The sequence below is a fragment of the Micrasema longulum genome, unplaced genomic scaffold, assembly GCF_059751315.1.
Source record: "Micrasema longulum isolate JH-2025_06_02 unplaced genomic scaffold, ASM5975131v1 h1tg000708l, whole genome shotgun sequence".
Classification (NCBI taxonomy): domain Eukaryota; kingdom Metazoa; phylum Arthropoda; class Insecta; order Trichoptera; family Brachycentridae; genus Micrasema; species Micrasema longulum.
This window is the reverse complement of record NW_028277904.1, coordinates 458454-475163: the sequence shown is the minus strand read 5'-3', so window position 1 is coordinate 475163 and position 16710 is coordinate 458454. Positions and strand designations below refer to the sequence as shown.

General features: G+C 31.2%; 1 protein-coding gene across 3 annotated transcripts in view; it reads left to right on the top strand.

Annotated features, from left to right (window-relative positions):
* LOC148279529 (transcription factor Sox-8-like) overlaps positions 1-16710 on the top strand; it is a 56200-nt gene that overhangs the window by 37444 nt on the left and 2046 nt on the right. The window lies entirely within an intron of this gene.

Sequence of the window (16710 nt, the reverse complement as noted above, 5' to 3'; positions counted from 1 at the left end):
TCGTCACTGAAAATAATTGCAACTAATCTTTCTCCTTTTATCTGTGGCGAACGTAACTACCAATGTCGCTTTTTTCAAAGCTTTCTTCCGTGACAGAACGTAAACAGCGTGGACGGTCGATGATAGCGCTCTTTAGTAAATTTCCCACACGTTTGTCTAGGAAATCACATTTTGACCGCGTTCACTCTGATTATATATTTCCTGTGCCAGTTCCATGTTTCACTTTCATGCATAAGTGTTGGGACTAAAACTTCGTTGTGCACTGCCAATTCAGCTTCGATTGATATGTTTTTATCAGCAATTACTGTGCTTAGCACGCCGTTCATTTTGCTGCCCACATTTACTCTTCTTTACTTCATTTACCCCTTATTTGTACATTTATTTACTATTAACCTCAATACGTCAAATACATAGTTAGATTTCTTATTATCTCTAAAATTATAATTCTCCGTGGGAATTTCAAGTTGTTTCACCCTGAAATGAGGTGTTTGTATATCTTTATTCCAACAGGAAATATGCCCCTTTTGATAATATCCCCCGATACCATATCTTTCCTTCCCCTACACCGGATGTTTGGATACTTCTATTGTATTAGATGATTCCATTACATGGAAAAGATTGTACAATTTCTGAGCTTTTGCTGATAACTTTGTTTGATCACGGGGGACTAGTCAGTGCGAATCTGTTTTGTAATTTCGTTAATAAAAAATCGTTTATATTTGCCGTACCTGTATTTTATCCGTAAATATTTTAAATCACATAAATATCTTAACTCTCAACCGATGTAAAGGAATAATGAAGGAATATAGTATCAGCATTTACATGGCCTGTGAACTGCCACTAGCTCATTTAAGCGATCACTTTACACACTGTGTAGGTAATATCATATAATATCACCATTCCGTCTTTCTATTTATTTATTCATACAAATATATATATTACAAAAAAAAACGTATACCTAACTCTATGAGGCCATGAGTTCTCTGTTGAGTTGGGATACAACATAATAGAAAGAGGAGGCAAGCATATTATTTATTTATTTATATATCGACGGTTCAAAGAACCTTTTACAATAAAAAGTTTTACAAAAATACTCACAGCTTACAGCACAGAAAATCTTATGCTTTAAATATAAATACAACAAAGTAAAATAAATAATAATTTAACATAAACATAAAGTGTCTAGTATTTAGCTAGATAATAATGAAAAAGAAAAAGAATGCTACAATAATACTTTATAAATAATACTTTTTTCGGTCAATATGAAAGCTAAAATGATCTTAATAACACCTTTATTTTATCAGTTGGAATTTGGCATTAAATCCACAAATGTATAATTTATACATAAAGAAATAAACAAAAATACGTATCCAAGAAAACCAAGTTGAATTTAATATTATATTTTTTAATAAATTCATTCCTTTTCTAAAAAATAACGAGTGAGATTACATTTTAATGTATTAACAGAGTTAGTATTGAAAATATCAAATTTTTTTTCTAACTTATTTCCATACCTATGTATTCTGGATTTATATCCAGAATACATAGGTATGGCACTTATGTGAATGTATTTCGAAGTTGGCACGAGAATTGTTACAATAAAATAATTCTGTACTTCTAGTGCACCTACCAGATATTCGAATTTGAATTAGTTCAAGTAAAGCAGGGCTGTCAATTATTGATTTTATTATTTTAAATAAGAATAAAAAATCAGCTCTAACTCTTCGGTCTGACAATTCAAGTAATCTCATTTCACTTCTAAGAAAATCATAATTTAAGGCTTTAACAGGTATTTCTAATTTATAGTTTATAAAGCGCAAGAATTTATTGTGTACCCTTTTAATAGCATGATAATGAATTTCATAACAGGGTGACCAAACTGAAGAATGGTATTCAAATCTACTCCTTACTAAAGTGCAGTACAATTGTTTAACAGTAAATACATTTTTTGAATTTGACGCTACTCTCAAAACAAATCCAAGCATCTTCATTCCATCATTAGCGATCTGATTAATATGAAAGGTAAACTGTAGTTTCTCATCAAGCAAAATACCTAGATCTTTTATTTGAGACACTCTTATCAAATATATACTATTTAACAAATAAGTAAATAAAATGGGGTTTTTACATCTACAAAAGGTTTTGTTTTGACATTTACCTATATTTAACTGAAGTTTATTTAAACTACACCAATTGTACAATCTATTTATATTCTCCTGAAGAGTATAACAATCAGCTTCATTTTTTATAATCTTATATATTTTTAAGTCATCAGCAAACAGTAGAATAACATCTACGATATTTTTTATTACGTCATTTACAAAAATACTAAACAAAATCGGTCCTAAGTGGGATCCTTGAGGAACCCCACTTGTCGCCAAAAACGGCTGTGACATAAAATCATTAACTTTCAGTATCATATTTCTACCAGTTAAATAACTTTGAAACCAATCCAGCATATTCCCTCTAACTCCTAACAATCAAACAATCATCATAATCATCATTCCTTTTCCGTACCTAATAGTGCATATGGCACTGCATTGGTTACTACACCATAGCAGCGTATCTTGATAATTTTTTTACTAAATGAAGGTAAGATTTCAGGATCCAGTCCAGGATCCATGAAATATTCTAGTGTAAAAACATCCTTTTAAATAAATATTTCATATCAACTATGCCGGGAATCGAACCCGAAACCTCGGAGGCAAATGCGCTGACCATTACGCCACGAAGCCGACCTTTTATTAAACAATACCAAAAATTAAAAATTAAAAATGATTTCATAAACATGTATTTAAATAAACATCGGGACAACACGCTTAATAGCATATACATCTATATAATATCTCGCAGCAGTCTCCTGCAATGGTCTCTTCTCTTAGACAAAATTCAAACTTTTACACCTCTTCTGAAATGTACTCTCATGTTAGATAGAGAACTATCTCAAGAAACAGGACGACATTTTACGATGTTAGACTTTTTAGTTACACAAGTTAGACTACATGTAAAGGGAACAGGATATAAGGGTTGAATGTAACGAACGGAAGTATTGAGATATATCGTCTTTTCTTTTTTTTTAAACTTCGTGGACATTAAAATAAATTCATAAATATGTTTAAAGAAACGTAATATAAACAGCCCATACTGTTTTAAATATATTTTTTATTTTATTTTATTTATTAGGGGTATCAACAGTAATCCATGTAAAAAAATATAACATAAAATATACAGAGAATAAAACCAATGACAGATATCCACAGAAATACATTAAAAACACGTACAATACATACTAGTGTGTTTGTGTGAGTATCATATTGGAATGAGGGTGGACATGTGTGTAAATATTATTGCACAAGTGTCAACGATAAAATATTAAGAATTAGAGATAAAATAAGATTTTATTATAAAAACTTAATATAAGACAAAAAAGTATGTTTTAAAACGCGCATTCTAAATGTTAATTTGTTACAATCAAACGGATCAATAAGGGGAAAGTTCAAATTTTATTCACGAGCTAAACGATGTGGAGAGTTCTGGGCATAGTTCGTACGAACTGCTGGCACATGAAATAGAGAGCTCGACGTGTGAAGGGTGCGAGAGTCAGGGACATTTAATGATAACTCCGACATGAGAGCCGGGCTATCAAGGCGTCCACTAAGTATGTCATGAAGGACCCCCGTGTCTAATAGTAGACGGCAATATTCTAAACTAAGCAAGTGGTGCTTTTTGCAGGAAGACCTATAATTGAGATCGGTATTCCTGTAATATAATGTAAAATTGCTTTCATTTATATTGAATTATCGGTTTATTTCTAGTATTTAACTGACATCGACCCTGTATGCGTTTTTTTCTTGCTCAATTATCTTGGAAAGCAGGGATGACATTTTTTTTTAACAGATCATGTAAACTGCCTTTAGATGCCATTATTAGTTCAAATCACATGCAAATTGACATCCATCCTTTTTATTCTGTACCCATCATATAATGATAACAGACCCAACAGAAATAAATAAATAATAATAACGTTTAAGCATTTACAGCGCTTATTACTTATCTTCAGCAATCCCTTTCCGCATCTCATAGTGCATAGGACGGTGGATTGGCACTTGGCAGGAAATCTTGATCATTTTTATTACACTAACGTAAGATGGCCAGTCGTATGACTCGGGTGATAATCAAAGAAGTGATGTACAGCTTTTCAAATATATATCTATTTTCAACGATATCCATAATTATCTAAAGATAAAGATACATTAGTTGTACAATACATGTCTTCAATGATTAAGAAATTCTATAAATCAATGTTTATTTTAAAAAATATTCATTTAAACAAAAAAACATAAAAATGCAGGTTAATAAAATAATTTACATAATGGTTTGTCCGATTTCATTTGATCGTGAAACGGCACGATGAAATTAAAAAGGGTAGATTGATTTTAATGGTATTACTATTATTTATTCATAATTGTGAATGTTACACAGTGTGTAAAGTGGCCACTTAAACCAGCCAACGACAGGTCATAAGCCCTGTAGATGCCTAGACTTTTATGTTTACTTATCTAAAATGTTATTCATCTCTGTTGTAATAGTTTAATTAATTATTTAATGTCAGGCAAACGCTCTTATCAGTACACAGCGAGACCGATGAATCGCCGAGTGTAGCCACTAAATAATTTTTTGAAAAATGAAATTCTAAAAATTTCAATCCACCCTAATGTTTACACGATTGTAACACTGTGCACGGGAGATTTCATATTGTTTTTTATTATAAACAAAACAACTAACATCTGCTATGAAGAGATTGCTGCCTCTTATCAGATTCTGGTGATCCTTAGTGAACTGTTAATCTCAAATAATGCTGCGGCCGTTCTTTGAAGAACAAATCGAATTATGATATTAAAATAAACATCTAATTACATGAAAAAAAATTCTAATATGTTATTGGAAGTACTCGTTTTTACATTGTATAAATAACGGTATATTCATTTACCACCATGACTTAAAAAAATAGTCTATGAAGGCAAACTATTGACTATGTAATTAAGCAGTGTTAAAATCTTGTGTGGCTGTGATGTCACACTAGTCTACATACGATTCTAGACTTGATATGTCTCTCTTCTTTTTTAAATGATGAACTTGTATTTTTTGTTATCTTCAAATGGACATTTTCACACCGGACTTGGGAAGAAAAAAATGTATAACTATGCTGGATTTTATTACAAAAAATATTTATCCTTGCTTTGCGAAGAATGAATGTCTGCTAATACGGCAATAAATATATACAAGAGAGAACACGAAGAAAAAATTCATAACAAGGAAGACAGAGAAGCTGTTCTGTGGCCGGTGTTTGAGTGAAAGAGGTTCAGTCGGTTATTGACAGTGATGGAGGATGCGCGCATGTAAGATGACTGTCGTATTTATGATTTTAAATTTATTTTGCCACAACAGTGCTAAATAATGTAGATTCTTATAAATTATAGAAAAGGAATTATTATACAGTATGTTTAAATTTTTTTCCAAGTGTCTAAACTTCAAGAATACTATTTGTTTGCTTGTGGTAACATGTTATTTCATCACCGCGCTCAAAGAAATTATTTACCAGTCTTTTTAGAGTTAACAACCTGTGGTTCACAACCCCTATGGGAATCCTAAAGCCTCGTTTGGGGGGTCGCGGTCGCAAGCAAGGTAATAATAAGAAGCAGGTATTTTAGGTCGTTCTCTACAGTAAAAATACAATAATTCCAGTGAAAAGGCTATGCTTATTTATTTATTTATAATTTGTCAGATCGTGGTCTTATTTTTGAGATGCAAATAACCAACGTTAGCTCACATAGAGAGAGATATGTCTTAGATTAATGAATCAAATTAAATTATAAACACCCCTCTCCCGCTTCCAGTTTACTTTATACCATTGTGTCTTTCTACTTTCTTTTATAATAATTTTACATGTATAAATAAGTCCTTAAAAATGCCAATTGGCCGTATATATATAAATACATACAATATTATTATTAATATTTATTATTATATCATTATATTATTTTTATATTATTACATTATAAATACTAAATTAAATGGTATATAAAAATATGATAATCTTACAAAAAATTATGAAACTAAAAAATCAAAACTGTCAAAGTATATATTACTGAAAAAATATATGAAAATAAATAAATATGTAAAACTGAAAAAAAAGATACAGAAAAAAAATTACTCTATAAAAGGGATAAATTCATTAAAGGTAGGATGCAGCGAATAATTTCAGAGCTTTCCTTACCAGCTTTAGTTATTCTTGCCTCTTTATCCAGAAGACATCCATCTTATTCGAATTAAATTCCATTAGCATGCCGTCTTCAGCGCGGCTCATATATCTTCCTCTTGATTTCTCGATTGAACGTAATTTTATAAATGTGCTCCTTTTAGAATGTATTTATTTGTGACAAGCAAGAACTTACATAAATTTAACAATCTCGACAATACCTACATTTTGTAAATGTGGTTTTTACTATATTAGAGAGAGAGAAACGTCATTATTAATTATGATGTACAAAATATTTGTAATATCATACTTATTTGTAAGTATATTTTTTTCAATATATAGTACCTATAATACAAAATAAAATGCAACGAAAGAGACAAATAGGTATAAAATAGGAAAATGTGATAAGTCCTGATACAGATCTCAAAATGATTGATAAAAGTAATTTGATTTAATTTAAATAAAAAAATAATATTTAATAATTTATATGTATACATATTTCTTTATTACATCTGTTTTTAAAGTAGGCAGATAAAGCTTTCTTATACAAATGTATTATCAAAAATACTTTCGTTATATACATTACATGACGAGGAAAGGAGGGCAAAGAATGTGGGATCGGGTAAGAAGTTTGGAAGGAGACAGGAAGAGGATTCAGGAAAGGATGAAATAAAAAAATCAAGTTCTAAGGATTAATAAAAATGTTTCAGGCGTTTCTTAATGGCGGCTAAAGATGGTGCATTTTTTTAATATAAAGAGGCACCAAGTTCGTTCCAAAGTTTAAAAAAAAAACATGTTGTGATTTTTCATTCAAGAGCGCATTAAAATATTCATCACCTCCGTGGCGTAGTGGTTAAGACGCTTGACTTACACACGGAAGGTTTTGACTTCGTTTTCCGGTGTGAACATAAAAAAATCAATGTGATTTTCCTCAAGCCTGGGTGTTCTGTGCTGTAATTGGGTCTCGATATCGAACGTATCGATTCTATATTTGAAAAATCTAAAAAATCATAGGTGCCGAATCATTATTTTGGATAAATAGCATAAAATATATGGTCGTAAATAAACCTAAGTTCTAATCGAATACATATTTGAATAATAGTTATATAACTCATTTAAAATATCTAATTTAAAATATCACAATTTGCCACTGTCGACCGGAAACTTCAATGACCCGTGAATATCAATCAAATTAATTATAAATTCTACGTAATTATTTGTCTACCGCCATTGTAATGGCAATCAATGAAATAATAAATATTTTAAAGAGGTACATACGTCAAAACTATTAAAGATACAAAAAATCAGGTTATGACTCCCACTCCTCGGTTGTTATTCTGAACCACTCTCGTGGCACGATAAAACAGTTTTTCTCGTGTATTTTGTATGTAAATACACTAGATAATACGGCCACGAGAGCGTTTGGAATACCAGCCCTGTTGATTTATTTTAACGACATGTTTATCGTGTTTACCCTTAATTGCATGGTGTACCTATTTGAGATACCTACCTCAAAAACGAAAGTAAAATTACCTACAACAAATGATACAAATGATTTCGTGACGTTAAGAATTAGATACACAGCCAAGATAGTATAAAAGAAGCGTAAAGGTTTGATGGCTCAGGTTCCTCCATCTGAACTTCACAAAGATGAAACGAGTCATTGGATGATATACGAATAAACAAGCCAACGCTGTGAATTGCCTAAATTCAAATGTTTATCTGCTATACAATTCATCATTATTATCATCATTCCCTTTCCACACATAATGGTGCATAGGACACTGCATTGGTACACCAATCGCAGTATATATATATATAATTTTTTATTTTTTTAAATACATAAAGTTAAGATGATCGGTCTTACGCTTCAGGAAATAGTCCAAATACTATGAAATATTCTAGGGTAAAAACAACTTTTTACACTGAAATATTTGCACACTAGAAATCGGGTAGTGGTCCCGTGGCTAGTGTTGCGGACTTACCGATCAGAGGTCTGAGGTTCGAACCCCACTCTACCCCAACTTGATTTTAATTTTCTAATGAAGAGTTATTTACAACTCGTTGAAAATAGGCCCCAAAGTCTAAATATTTGGGTAAATAATAATAACGCAAATGTTTCCTTTTTTAAAAAAATAAAATAAATATTTCATGTCAACCCTATCGGGAATCGAACCCGAGACCTTTTGCATGGTAGGAAAACGCGCTACACCACGAGGCCGACAATTATATAATTGTGTATAACAAAACATAAAAATTACTTTCTCGCTTTCGATCAATCAATGTATTTAAGATAAACAAATTTTTTATACCGAATATTTCCATGAGTATAACCATTGCACAGTGTAGCAAATTTGATACATACCTGTTTTCCTAAGATTTTCAAAATTCATTTTCCATCTAATTTAGCGCATGAAATTTCATTAAAAAAAAACACAAAAAATAATTAAAAATAAAAAATAAACCGCCCTTGAACCTGTAGCAATTGCACAGAAATCTTTAATCCGAGTCATCTTAAAAAAAACATTTCGCTATCCAAGTGACTTGCTCTTCAAAGAATTCAGAGTACTGAATATTATTCAACAGTATATATTGAGAACGGTAGTGGTTACACACATAAATAGAGACATTTACCCAAGCGTCAACCACAACCATAATACAAGATACTCTAATAGGGATCTGATACTAAGTGAAGGGGTCAACACTGTTCTGGCATCGAGACAACACTATAACGTAGGCAAAAAGGTCCATAACCTTTTGCCAGAATCGTGGAAAGACGGGAGTGTTGTCAAGTTACGGAAGGTGTTGACCTCGCTCTTTCATGACATTGGTCGTAGGGAGTCAGAAAAGTTGATGCATGCCACGGATTGGAGAACCTTACTGGATGTCAAAAATAAAATATAAAAAAATAAGGAATAATTTTAAAAATATATATTTATACATACATAAATTGTCTATGTTTTTATAAATGTATGTACGTGTATGCGCATGGGCGTATGTACGTGTGTGTGTATGTACATGTGTATATATGTGTATATTTACATATACATGTGTGTATATATGTGTATGTCTGTATGTATATGAATCAAAATATGTATCCGAATAAGTTTAATTTTATTTGTCTGTGTTCTATATTAATTTGTTAAGTATTATTATATATTAAAATGTAATTGCCTAGCTTGGAACGGGGTATGTACCCTTGTTAGCTGGGCAAAGTGAATATGGAATTGTATTTTGATAAAGAGTGTGAATAAATAAATAAATAAATAAATTCAATAAAAGGTTAAAGCGTTTGTAGAGATTTTAATCAGTTTCAGTTTTGAATTACATTGATGCCCAAACATGAGCAGAATAGTGAGTGTTCTACATTGTGTTAAATTATTCACTTTAACCAATCAATGACTAGTCAACACCATCGTCATGATTCCCTTATCAGCACCTTATGAGGAACAAATACAACATTGATTTATCTATTGCAATCAATCTCGTTTTTTTCGTTACTTCTTCGAGTAAATTACTTCTTTAAGCGAGCGTCTTAAGTTCGATCATTTGCAAGGTGATTACCTTCCATGTAACTTAAATGTTTGGACACTGAGTTTGGATAGGGAAATGATCATCTTACGCTTTAGTATCCACTCCAAGGAAAATGACATAATTATAAAGGTTCTAATATATTACTTTATAGTATTTTTAAATTACAAAAATATAACGGATGACACATGTGTTTCTGCTAATAAACTATATGAGTCATTGATATTCAATTTTATGTATGAAAACGATTTAATAAAAAATACGTTAATTAATTCAACAATATTTGCTTTAGTCTCAAAGAAAGCCTTTCATTCGAGAAATTAGTAATCTTTGATAAGGTCAAAGGTTTTATGATTTCCATGTGCAAACGATAACCCCTACGCATATTATATCTACATTGAGAATTTATTAGTTTAGATAGAAAAATGGCTGCAAACTTTGAAATGGTTTATTTTTTATTAACCTCACACGAAATCAATGTTAGCTATGACATGGTGGTTCGATTTTAATACTAACATTGATGACCTAGAATGGTCGCAGCAGCTTCCTTGGACGCGTGCTTCGCATGCCTCAGAAGAACCTTCTCCCGAGTTGCCTCTTCGCATCTGCGCTGTCAAGGAAGGCCAACGATCTAACGGCTTTATTTGACAAAATTAAGGGACGCGAATTAAGGAACTTCAGGCCTGCGGGAAATTGAATACAAAAAATGTTTTCTTGAGCGCGGTAAAAATAAAAGCATTAAATTGTACAGCAAAGTTTCTTGAAAATGTACGAAAAAAATATTTTCATTAAAAAACACTACTTTGAACGACGTCACTGGTTTATGTGAGTCAACCGATGGTAAGAGAGCTGTGAAAGATATCCGGTTTGATTACCGTAAACAGACCAATCGGCAGAACTGACAGAGAATAAGCGGAAGAGAACCTCTGACGATACGTACACACGTACACACAGCTTTTATATTATTTACAGTTTTTTTTTTAATTTGCATCAAGTTGACAAATGGTAAAACGTGTCATATCTCAAAATATGACTTTTGAAAATAACTGTCTTTTTGCTTATGACGGCATTATAGCAGAATATTTGTGAGGATCTTTCGTTTTCTATAATGGCATACGGCTTAATAGGGAAATATAACTTTTTTGAAACATTTTTTACGTAATAAGGGTCTATGAAATACTGTCCAGTAAAAAAAATGCTTCTTATTAGTAGCATTAAAATTTGTAATTTTGAATTAATTTCCGCAAAAACGGCCATTGCATTGGCCACGCCCCTAATACGTCACGATCCGTATTCTTTTTTAACTTTTTTCCAAACCATTCAAGTTTTTTTAGAATATCGTCACGAATCTTGACGTCACAACTGTCAATGCCAAACAGTTCGCATTTTTTTATTGACGTTTAAAAAAAAATAAATTTAAAGTTATATTTATTTATTTATTTATTAACGGACATTGTCCTTGTATACAATTTATAAGGTTTAAATATTACAATAAAAGAATAGTTTAAAACATTTAAAGAAAAAAGAAAGAAGCATTGACAAACATAAGGGACATCGAGACAAGATCTGGACTATTTATGTAGTGCTCGTTTAAATCGTTGTAAACTTAAACCAAAAAAGTCCAGATCCTGTCTTGAGTTAACAATACGACAAAGGCGGGTCATTGGAGAATTTAGGCCATAGTTTGTTCTATGTTGATCGATGAACAGTACTTCATTGTTTCTCAATCTACGAGTCGGGATATTGAATTTTACTTGTCCCAGTAATGATGGAACATCGATTATACCATTTAGTATGCCGAACATATATATGGAGTCAATATTAGTTCTACGTTTTTGTAGACTAGAAATATTTAACATTGACTCTATTTCAGCATAAGAATAATTATCTCTCTCTAGTCCAAGCATCCACGCTATTTTTCGAAGCAAGCGATGTTGGACTGATTCAATGTGATTAATGCGATTGACATAGAATGGAGACCAGACCACTGAGGCATATTCAAGAAGAGGGCGAACAGTTGAGCAATACAGAGTTTTGATTGTACGGACATTAGTAAAATCAGAGGATATTCTGTTAATGAAGCCAAGTAATTTCAGTGATTTATTTACTGTATTATCTATATGCTCGTTGTATGTCAGTTTATAGTCCAAAACAACTCCTAAATCTCTGATGGACTTGACTACATCAATTTTGGAGTTTTCTAATAGGTACTCGAAGGAAATTGGTTGTTTTGTTCTATAAAATGACATTATTTTGCATTTTTTAATATTTAGTTCTAATTTATTGACTTTACACCATCGGTTAAAAGAGTTAATGTCTGATTGAAGAAGAAAGCAGTCTTGTAAAGTTTGAATTATTTTGAGAATTTTGTTGTCGTCCGCGAAGAGCCAAAAACGAGAGTAAGAGAATGATTTAGCAACATCATTAATAAACAAATTGAAAAGCAGGGGTGCCAAATGAGCACCCTGAGGTACACCCGATGTAACATCAATACTGGTTGATAAATAGTTATTTATCCGAACATTTTGTGTCCTACTAGTTAGATACGATTTAATAAATGATAGTAATGGATCTCTTATTCCCAAGGCATGTAATTTATATGTAATTTATATATGAAAACATTTCTCCAAAATATCCATATTGATTTTGAAAATACAACTAATTATTCTAAAACAATTTAATATATTTTTATCGGTATTCGTAGTACGTGCTATTTCCCTATTGTTAAAATGACAAGCTTACTAGCATATCTTACTTTGGAGTACTAATTTTATATTGTTTCGATTGAATCGAAATAACACGACAAATTAAACAAAATGTTTGGGGCGTTAAATTGGGACAAATAGTGTGTTTTGTTTTTGTGTGTTTTTTACAAAAATGTTCAGTAGAAACAAAAAACATCGCTGACTTTAATAGAAATGTCTGAGAAAATTGTTTTTTTTTTTAAATACTTAATTTGCAGTACGTTTATAAAAATAATCGATACATTATCATTTTGATTGTCGTTAAAAATATTTTTTTGACATTATTCGACTTAAAAAAACATAATGATGTAATAATCTGTATTAACGTATACGTCTATTTATTTATTGACGGACTTATGCAGTCCATTCCTACAAAGGTAAATACAAGTTCTCATCGTAAATACAGGTACTAATCAAATGATTAAATAATAATTAATTACTTATTAAAAATACTTCGTACACTTCCACTTATTTGTTCGACTAATTTGCTCTTTCACCCTCTAATGGGCCTCTTCAGACTGTACCTAGTATTTTTATTAGTAACTTATATGTAAATATAAGTTTTTACACTATTAAAATGGAATTCTACCAAGAATTGTCAATAAATATTTTAAATCAAGTAAAAAACGTATTTAGTCAAATGAATGCACATAGCAGGTTTCCAAGGCGCAGCGACGATAAATTAGAAAATGCGTGGGCTTTAGCAGATTTCCGATATATTATTTCGTATAAACAATTTCCTGACCGCGTTATTGATTTCTTAGAAATTAGATATGTTGCCAAAAATTAAATGCAATAATGTATCTAGTAATAATACATCATGTCATCGATAAATAGAAGTATAGACGGGGTATACGTTCAAGGCGCACGGCAAAACGGTAGCGTGTTGTATCTTATATTCGTGAATATTGACGAGATAATTTTTACCTAAACTCAATCGGGCAGCGTCGATACGCATTACCGCATTCCTTCCGCGCGCCTTGAACGTAGACCCCGCGGATACATCTCAATTCTTGGGGAATCTTTTTATCCACCTGGGAACAGAGGGACCCTTGTGGCATAGTAGTACTTATCTTTCGCAGGTTTATTTATTTACGTCATAAGTTTTCCAAATGTTCTTCATAAAACATGCATGTATATTACTTTCTGCATAACTTACTAGAGTGATTTTTATATTTCACTAAATACATTTTGTGTGCCATTATTGTTTAAGTGTTGTAAAATAATAAACCGTTTTTTTTTTATCCACTTCATCACTTATTCAAAAAATTTCCTTTTCAAAAAAAAATAAATGTTTTTTGTCTTTGAACGAGTAACGCTTTTAAAATTTTCATAAATCGCGATTTTAATTAAACTTAACTCTACTATTTTCACTACCCCTTTCGAGCTTGGAAAATTATATGGTGGGCCTTTATCGGATATTGTCATTCATCTCCATGACTATTGTAATGTATTGTAAATAAAAACTGTACTTGTATCGCAGTTGCCTATGTTCATTATAGTCACTTTGTAACGTCAGATTTAGGCCTGTTATAGTTAAATACATAATTATTTTAAATCTGGATTTATCAAGTCTTGTATTCTATGGTTTGTACACTCATGTGACATCATAGCCACACAAGGGGTAAACTCATTCAGCAACATGGTAGCTACAGTATCGTGAGAAAGTAGAAAGTAGAATGAATTCTTTTTTAAATAAAATAAAAAAAATGTATATTAGAAAGTAATGCCTAGTATGAGAAGACCCGTGCTGAAGCAGACTAACATATGTGTTTTTTAAAATATATTTTCATATATATGCACACAAACGCGTGCACCCTTATAAACATTCATACACACATACATACACGCACATACACACAAATCCATGCATATACACATACATAAACACATACCCGCATAAATATTCGTACATACATGTACATATACAAATACATATACATATACTCATACCCACATAAATATTCATACATATTTTCACACACACCCTTACATACACATTCGTAGATATATATATTTACATATATATATTTATAAATTTTATCCTTCTTGTAATTGTATTGTATAGTGTTTAAATTGTCGTGGATAATATTAATATTAATATAATTTATTAACAAATTACAACAGGGATGGAGAATACCTCAAATAAGGGAATATGGAAGTCTAGGCATTTACAGGGCTTATGACCTGTCCTTGGCTGATTTAAGCGAGGGGGTGAAATCCAGTCTTTTGTCTACGAACATTTGGACAAACTCAAATATTGTAATATAATTTATTTTGCAATGTAGTTTAATAATTTTCTTAATAATATATTTTTATACATAAATATATATCTACTATTTACCTAAGTATCAGTTTTAAATAATAATACATAATTTTTTATTTTTTTTATTTCATGTTATTCAAAATTGTTTTCTTAGTTTTTTTTTAACTAGTTCAAAGTATTTCTAAAACCAAATTATCTTTTTTTTATCGATAATTCTATAACTGGTAATATTTTATTATTTTATACAGTTTATCTTTTTTAGACTTTCTTAATTTATTAATTAATAATATTGTTTTAAATGCTCTGTATTACTTATAATTATGCTAACATGTATGTATATTTAATTGTATTTGTAACTAATACGTAAAAGACACTAAGTGCCGTTTATTTATATAAAAAAAATAACAAAAAAAAGCCACTGGGTTATTTTATTTTTTTGCATAGTAGTTACATCGTGCTGGGTGAATAAAATATCTTCAACCTTATTATAAATTCTAAGAGCCATAAACAGTGGCGTGGCGTCTTTGATACCAAATTTCTAGTGAAGCTCAGATTTTATGGATAAGTATTATATGCGTAAATGTTAAGTAAATAACACAGTACGGACCATGTTTGTAGGCATCTTTGAGCATTTTTATATTGGTTGCTAGTTTTTTATCGTATAATGTGTTGATATAATGCGAATTAAAATACATATTAGGTACTGGTGAATAGCAATGATTTCTTAGTGAGGCTCAGCCTCACTTGCTTCATATGCTCCTTCGTCCCTGGCCATAAAGCTAAAAGATCTGAACCGAAAGAGAAGATTAAAAAAAAAATAGAAACGCAAACAGTTTGAGAATGATTCTGGAAGACACGACTAGGATGTTAATCGCGGGTCATTTTTAGGGGAGATTGTCGTCTTATTGTCACACGTAACACGTGCGCGATATAAATATTGTGTTATTACTAAGTAGGTAAACTGCAAGCCGCCTCTCTGCTCTCTACATACAGCTGCTCCGGCGTATACTACCGTGTTCCGGTCTCGTATCAAGATACTGGTAACTGATAACGTTTGTACCGCAAATCCTGGCGTTCTCGTCTTTTAACTAAATTATCAGCTGTTGTCGGAGAACTTAGCGAATGTATCAGGACTGTAGATAATTCGAAAGTCTACGGAGAAATAAATGCTGGGAATATTCTCTAGGGTACTGAAAAATCAACCGAACCGGAAATATGTTTTCAATGAGGAAGTTCAGTGATTTTTTTTATTTGTTAATAGACTATTGAAGTAAGCTAAATTATGTTTTTAAATTTTGTATATATCGTATTATCAGCGCTACGATTTTTTAAAGTTTTGTATTTCTGAAATAACTCCACGTGTGACGTCAGAGGTTCATTTCCGCTTATTCTCATTCAGTTCTTCCCATTGGTCCAGAAATGGCAAGCAGACCGGAAATCTCCCATAGCTCTCATATCATAGATCATAGGTTGATTCATATGAACCAGTGACGTCATTCAAAGTAGTGCGTTTTTATTGTTTTTTTTTGTACATTTTCAAGAAACTTTGCTGAATAATTTATGGCTTTAATTTTTACTCCGCTCTAGAAAACATTTTTTGTATCCAATTTCCCGTAGGGCTGTAGTTCCTCATTTTCACTTAAAACCAATTTTCACTCAATTGTGCTAAGATTTTTAGATTATTGGACGCAATTAACATTTAATGTGTCTGATGGAATTTTTGGTTTGATAGAAATAAGACATCACACATTCATTCCCTTAAGGTTTTTATTAATTTTTAAACCCTGAAAAAACATTACCAAAATATACAAACACATATAATATGGTATAATATTAGTCTGAACGTGTACACGTACACATGTACACAAACAACTTAAAGCGGTGGTCAAATGATTTTTGGTTAATTAACG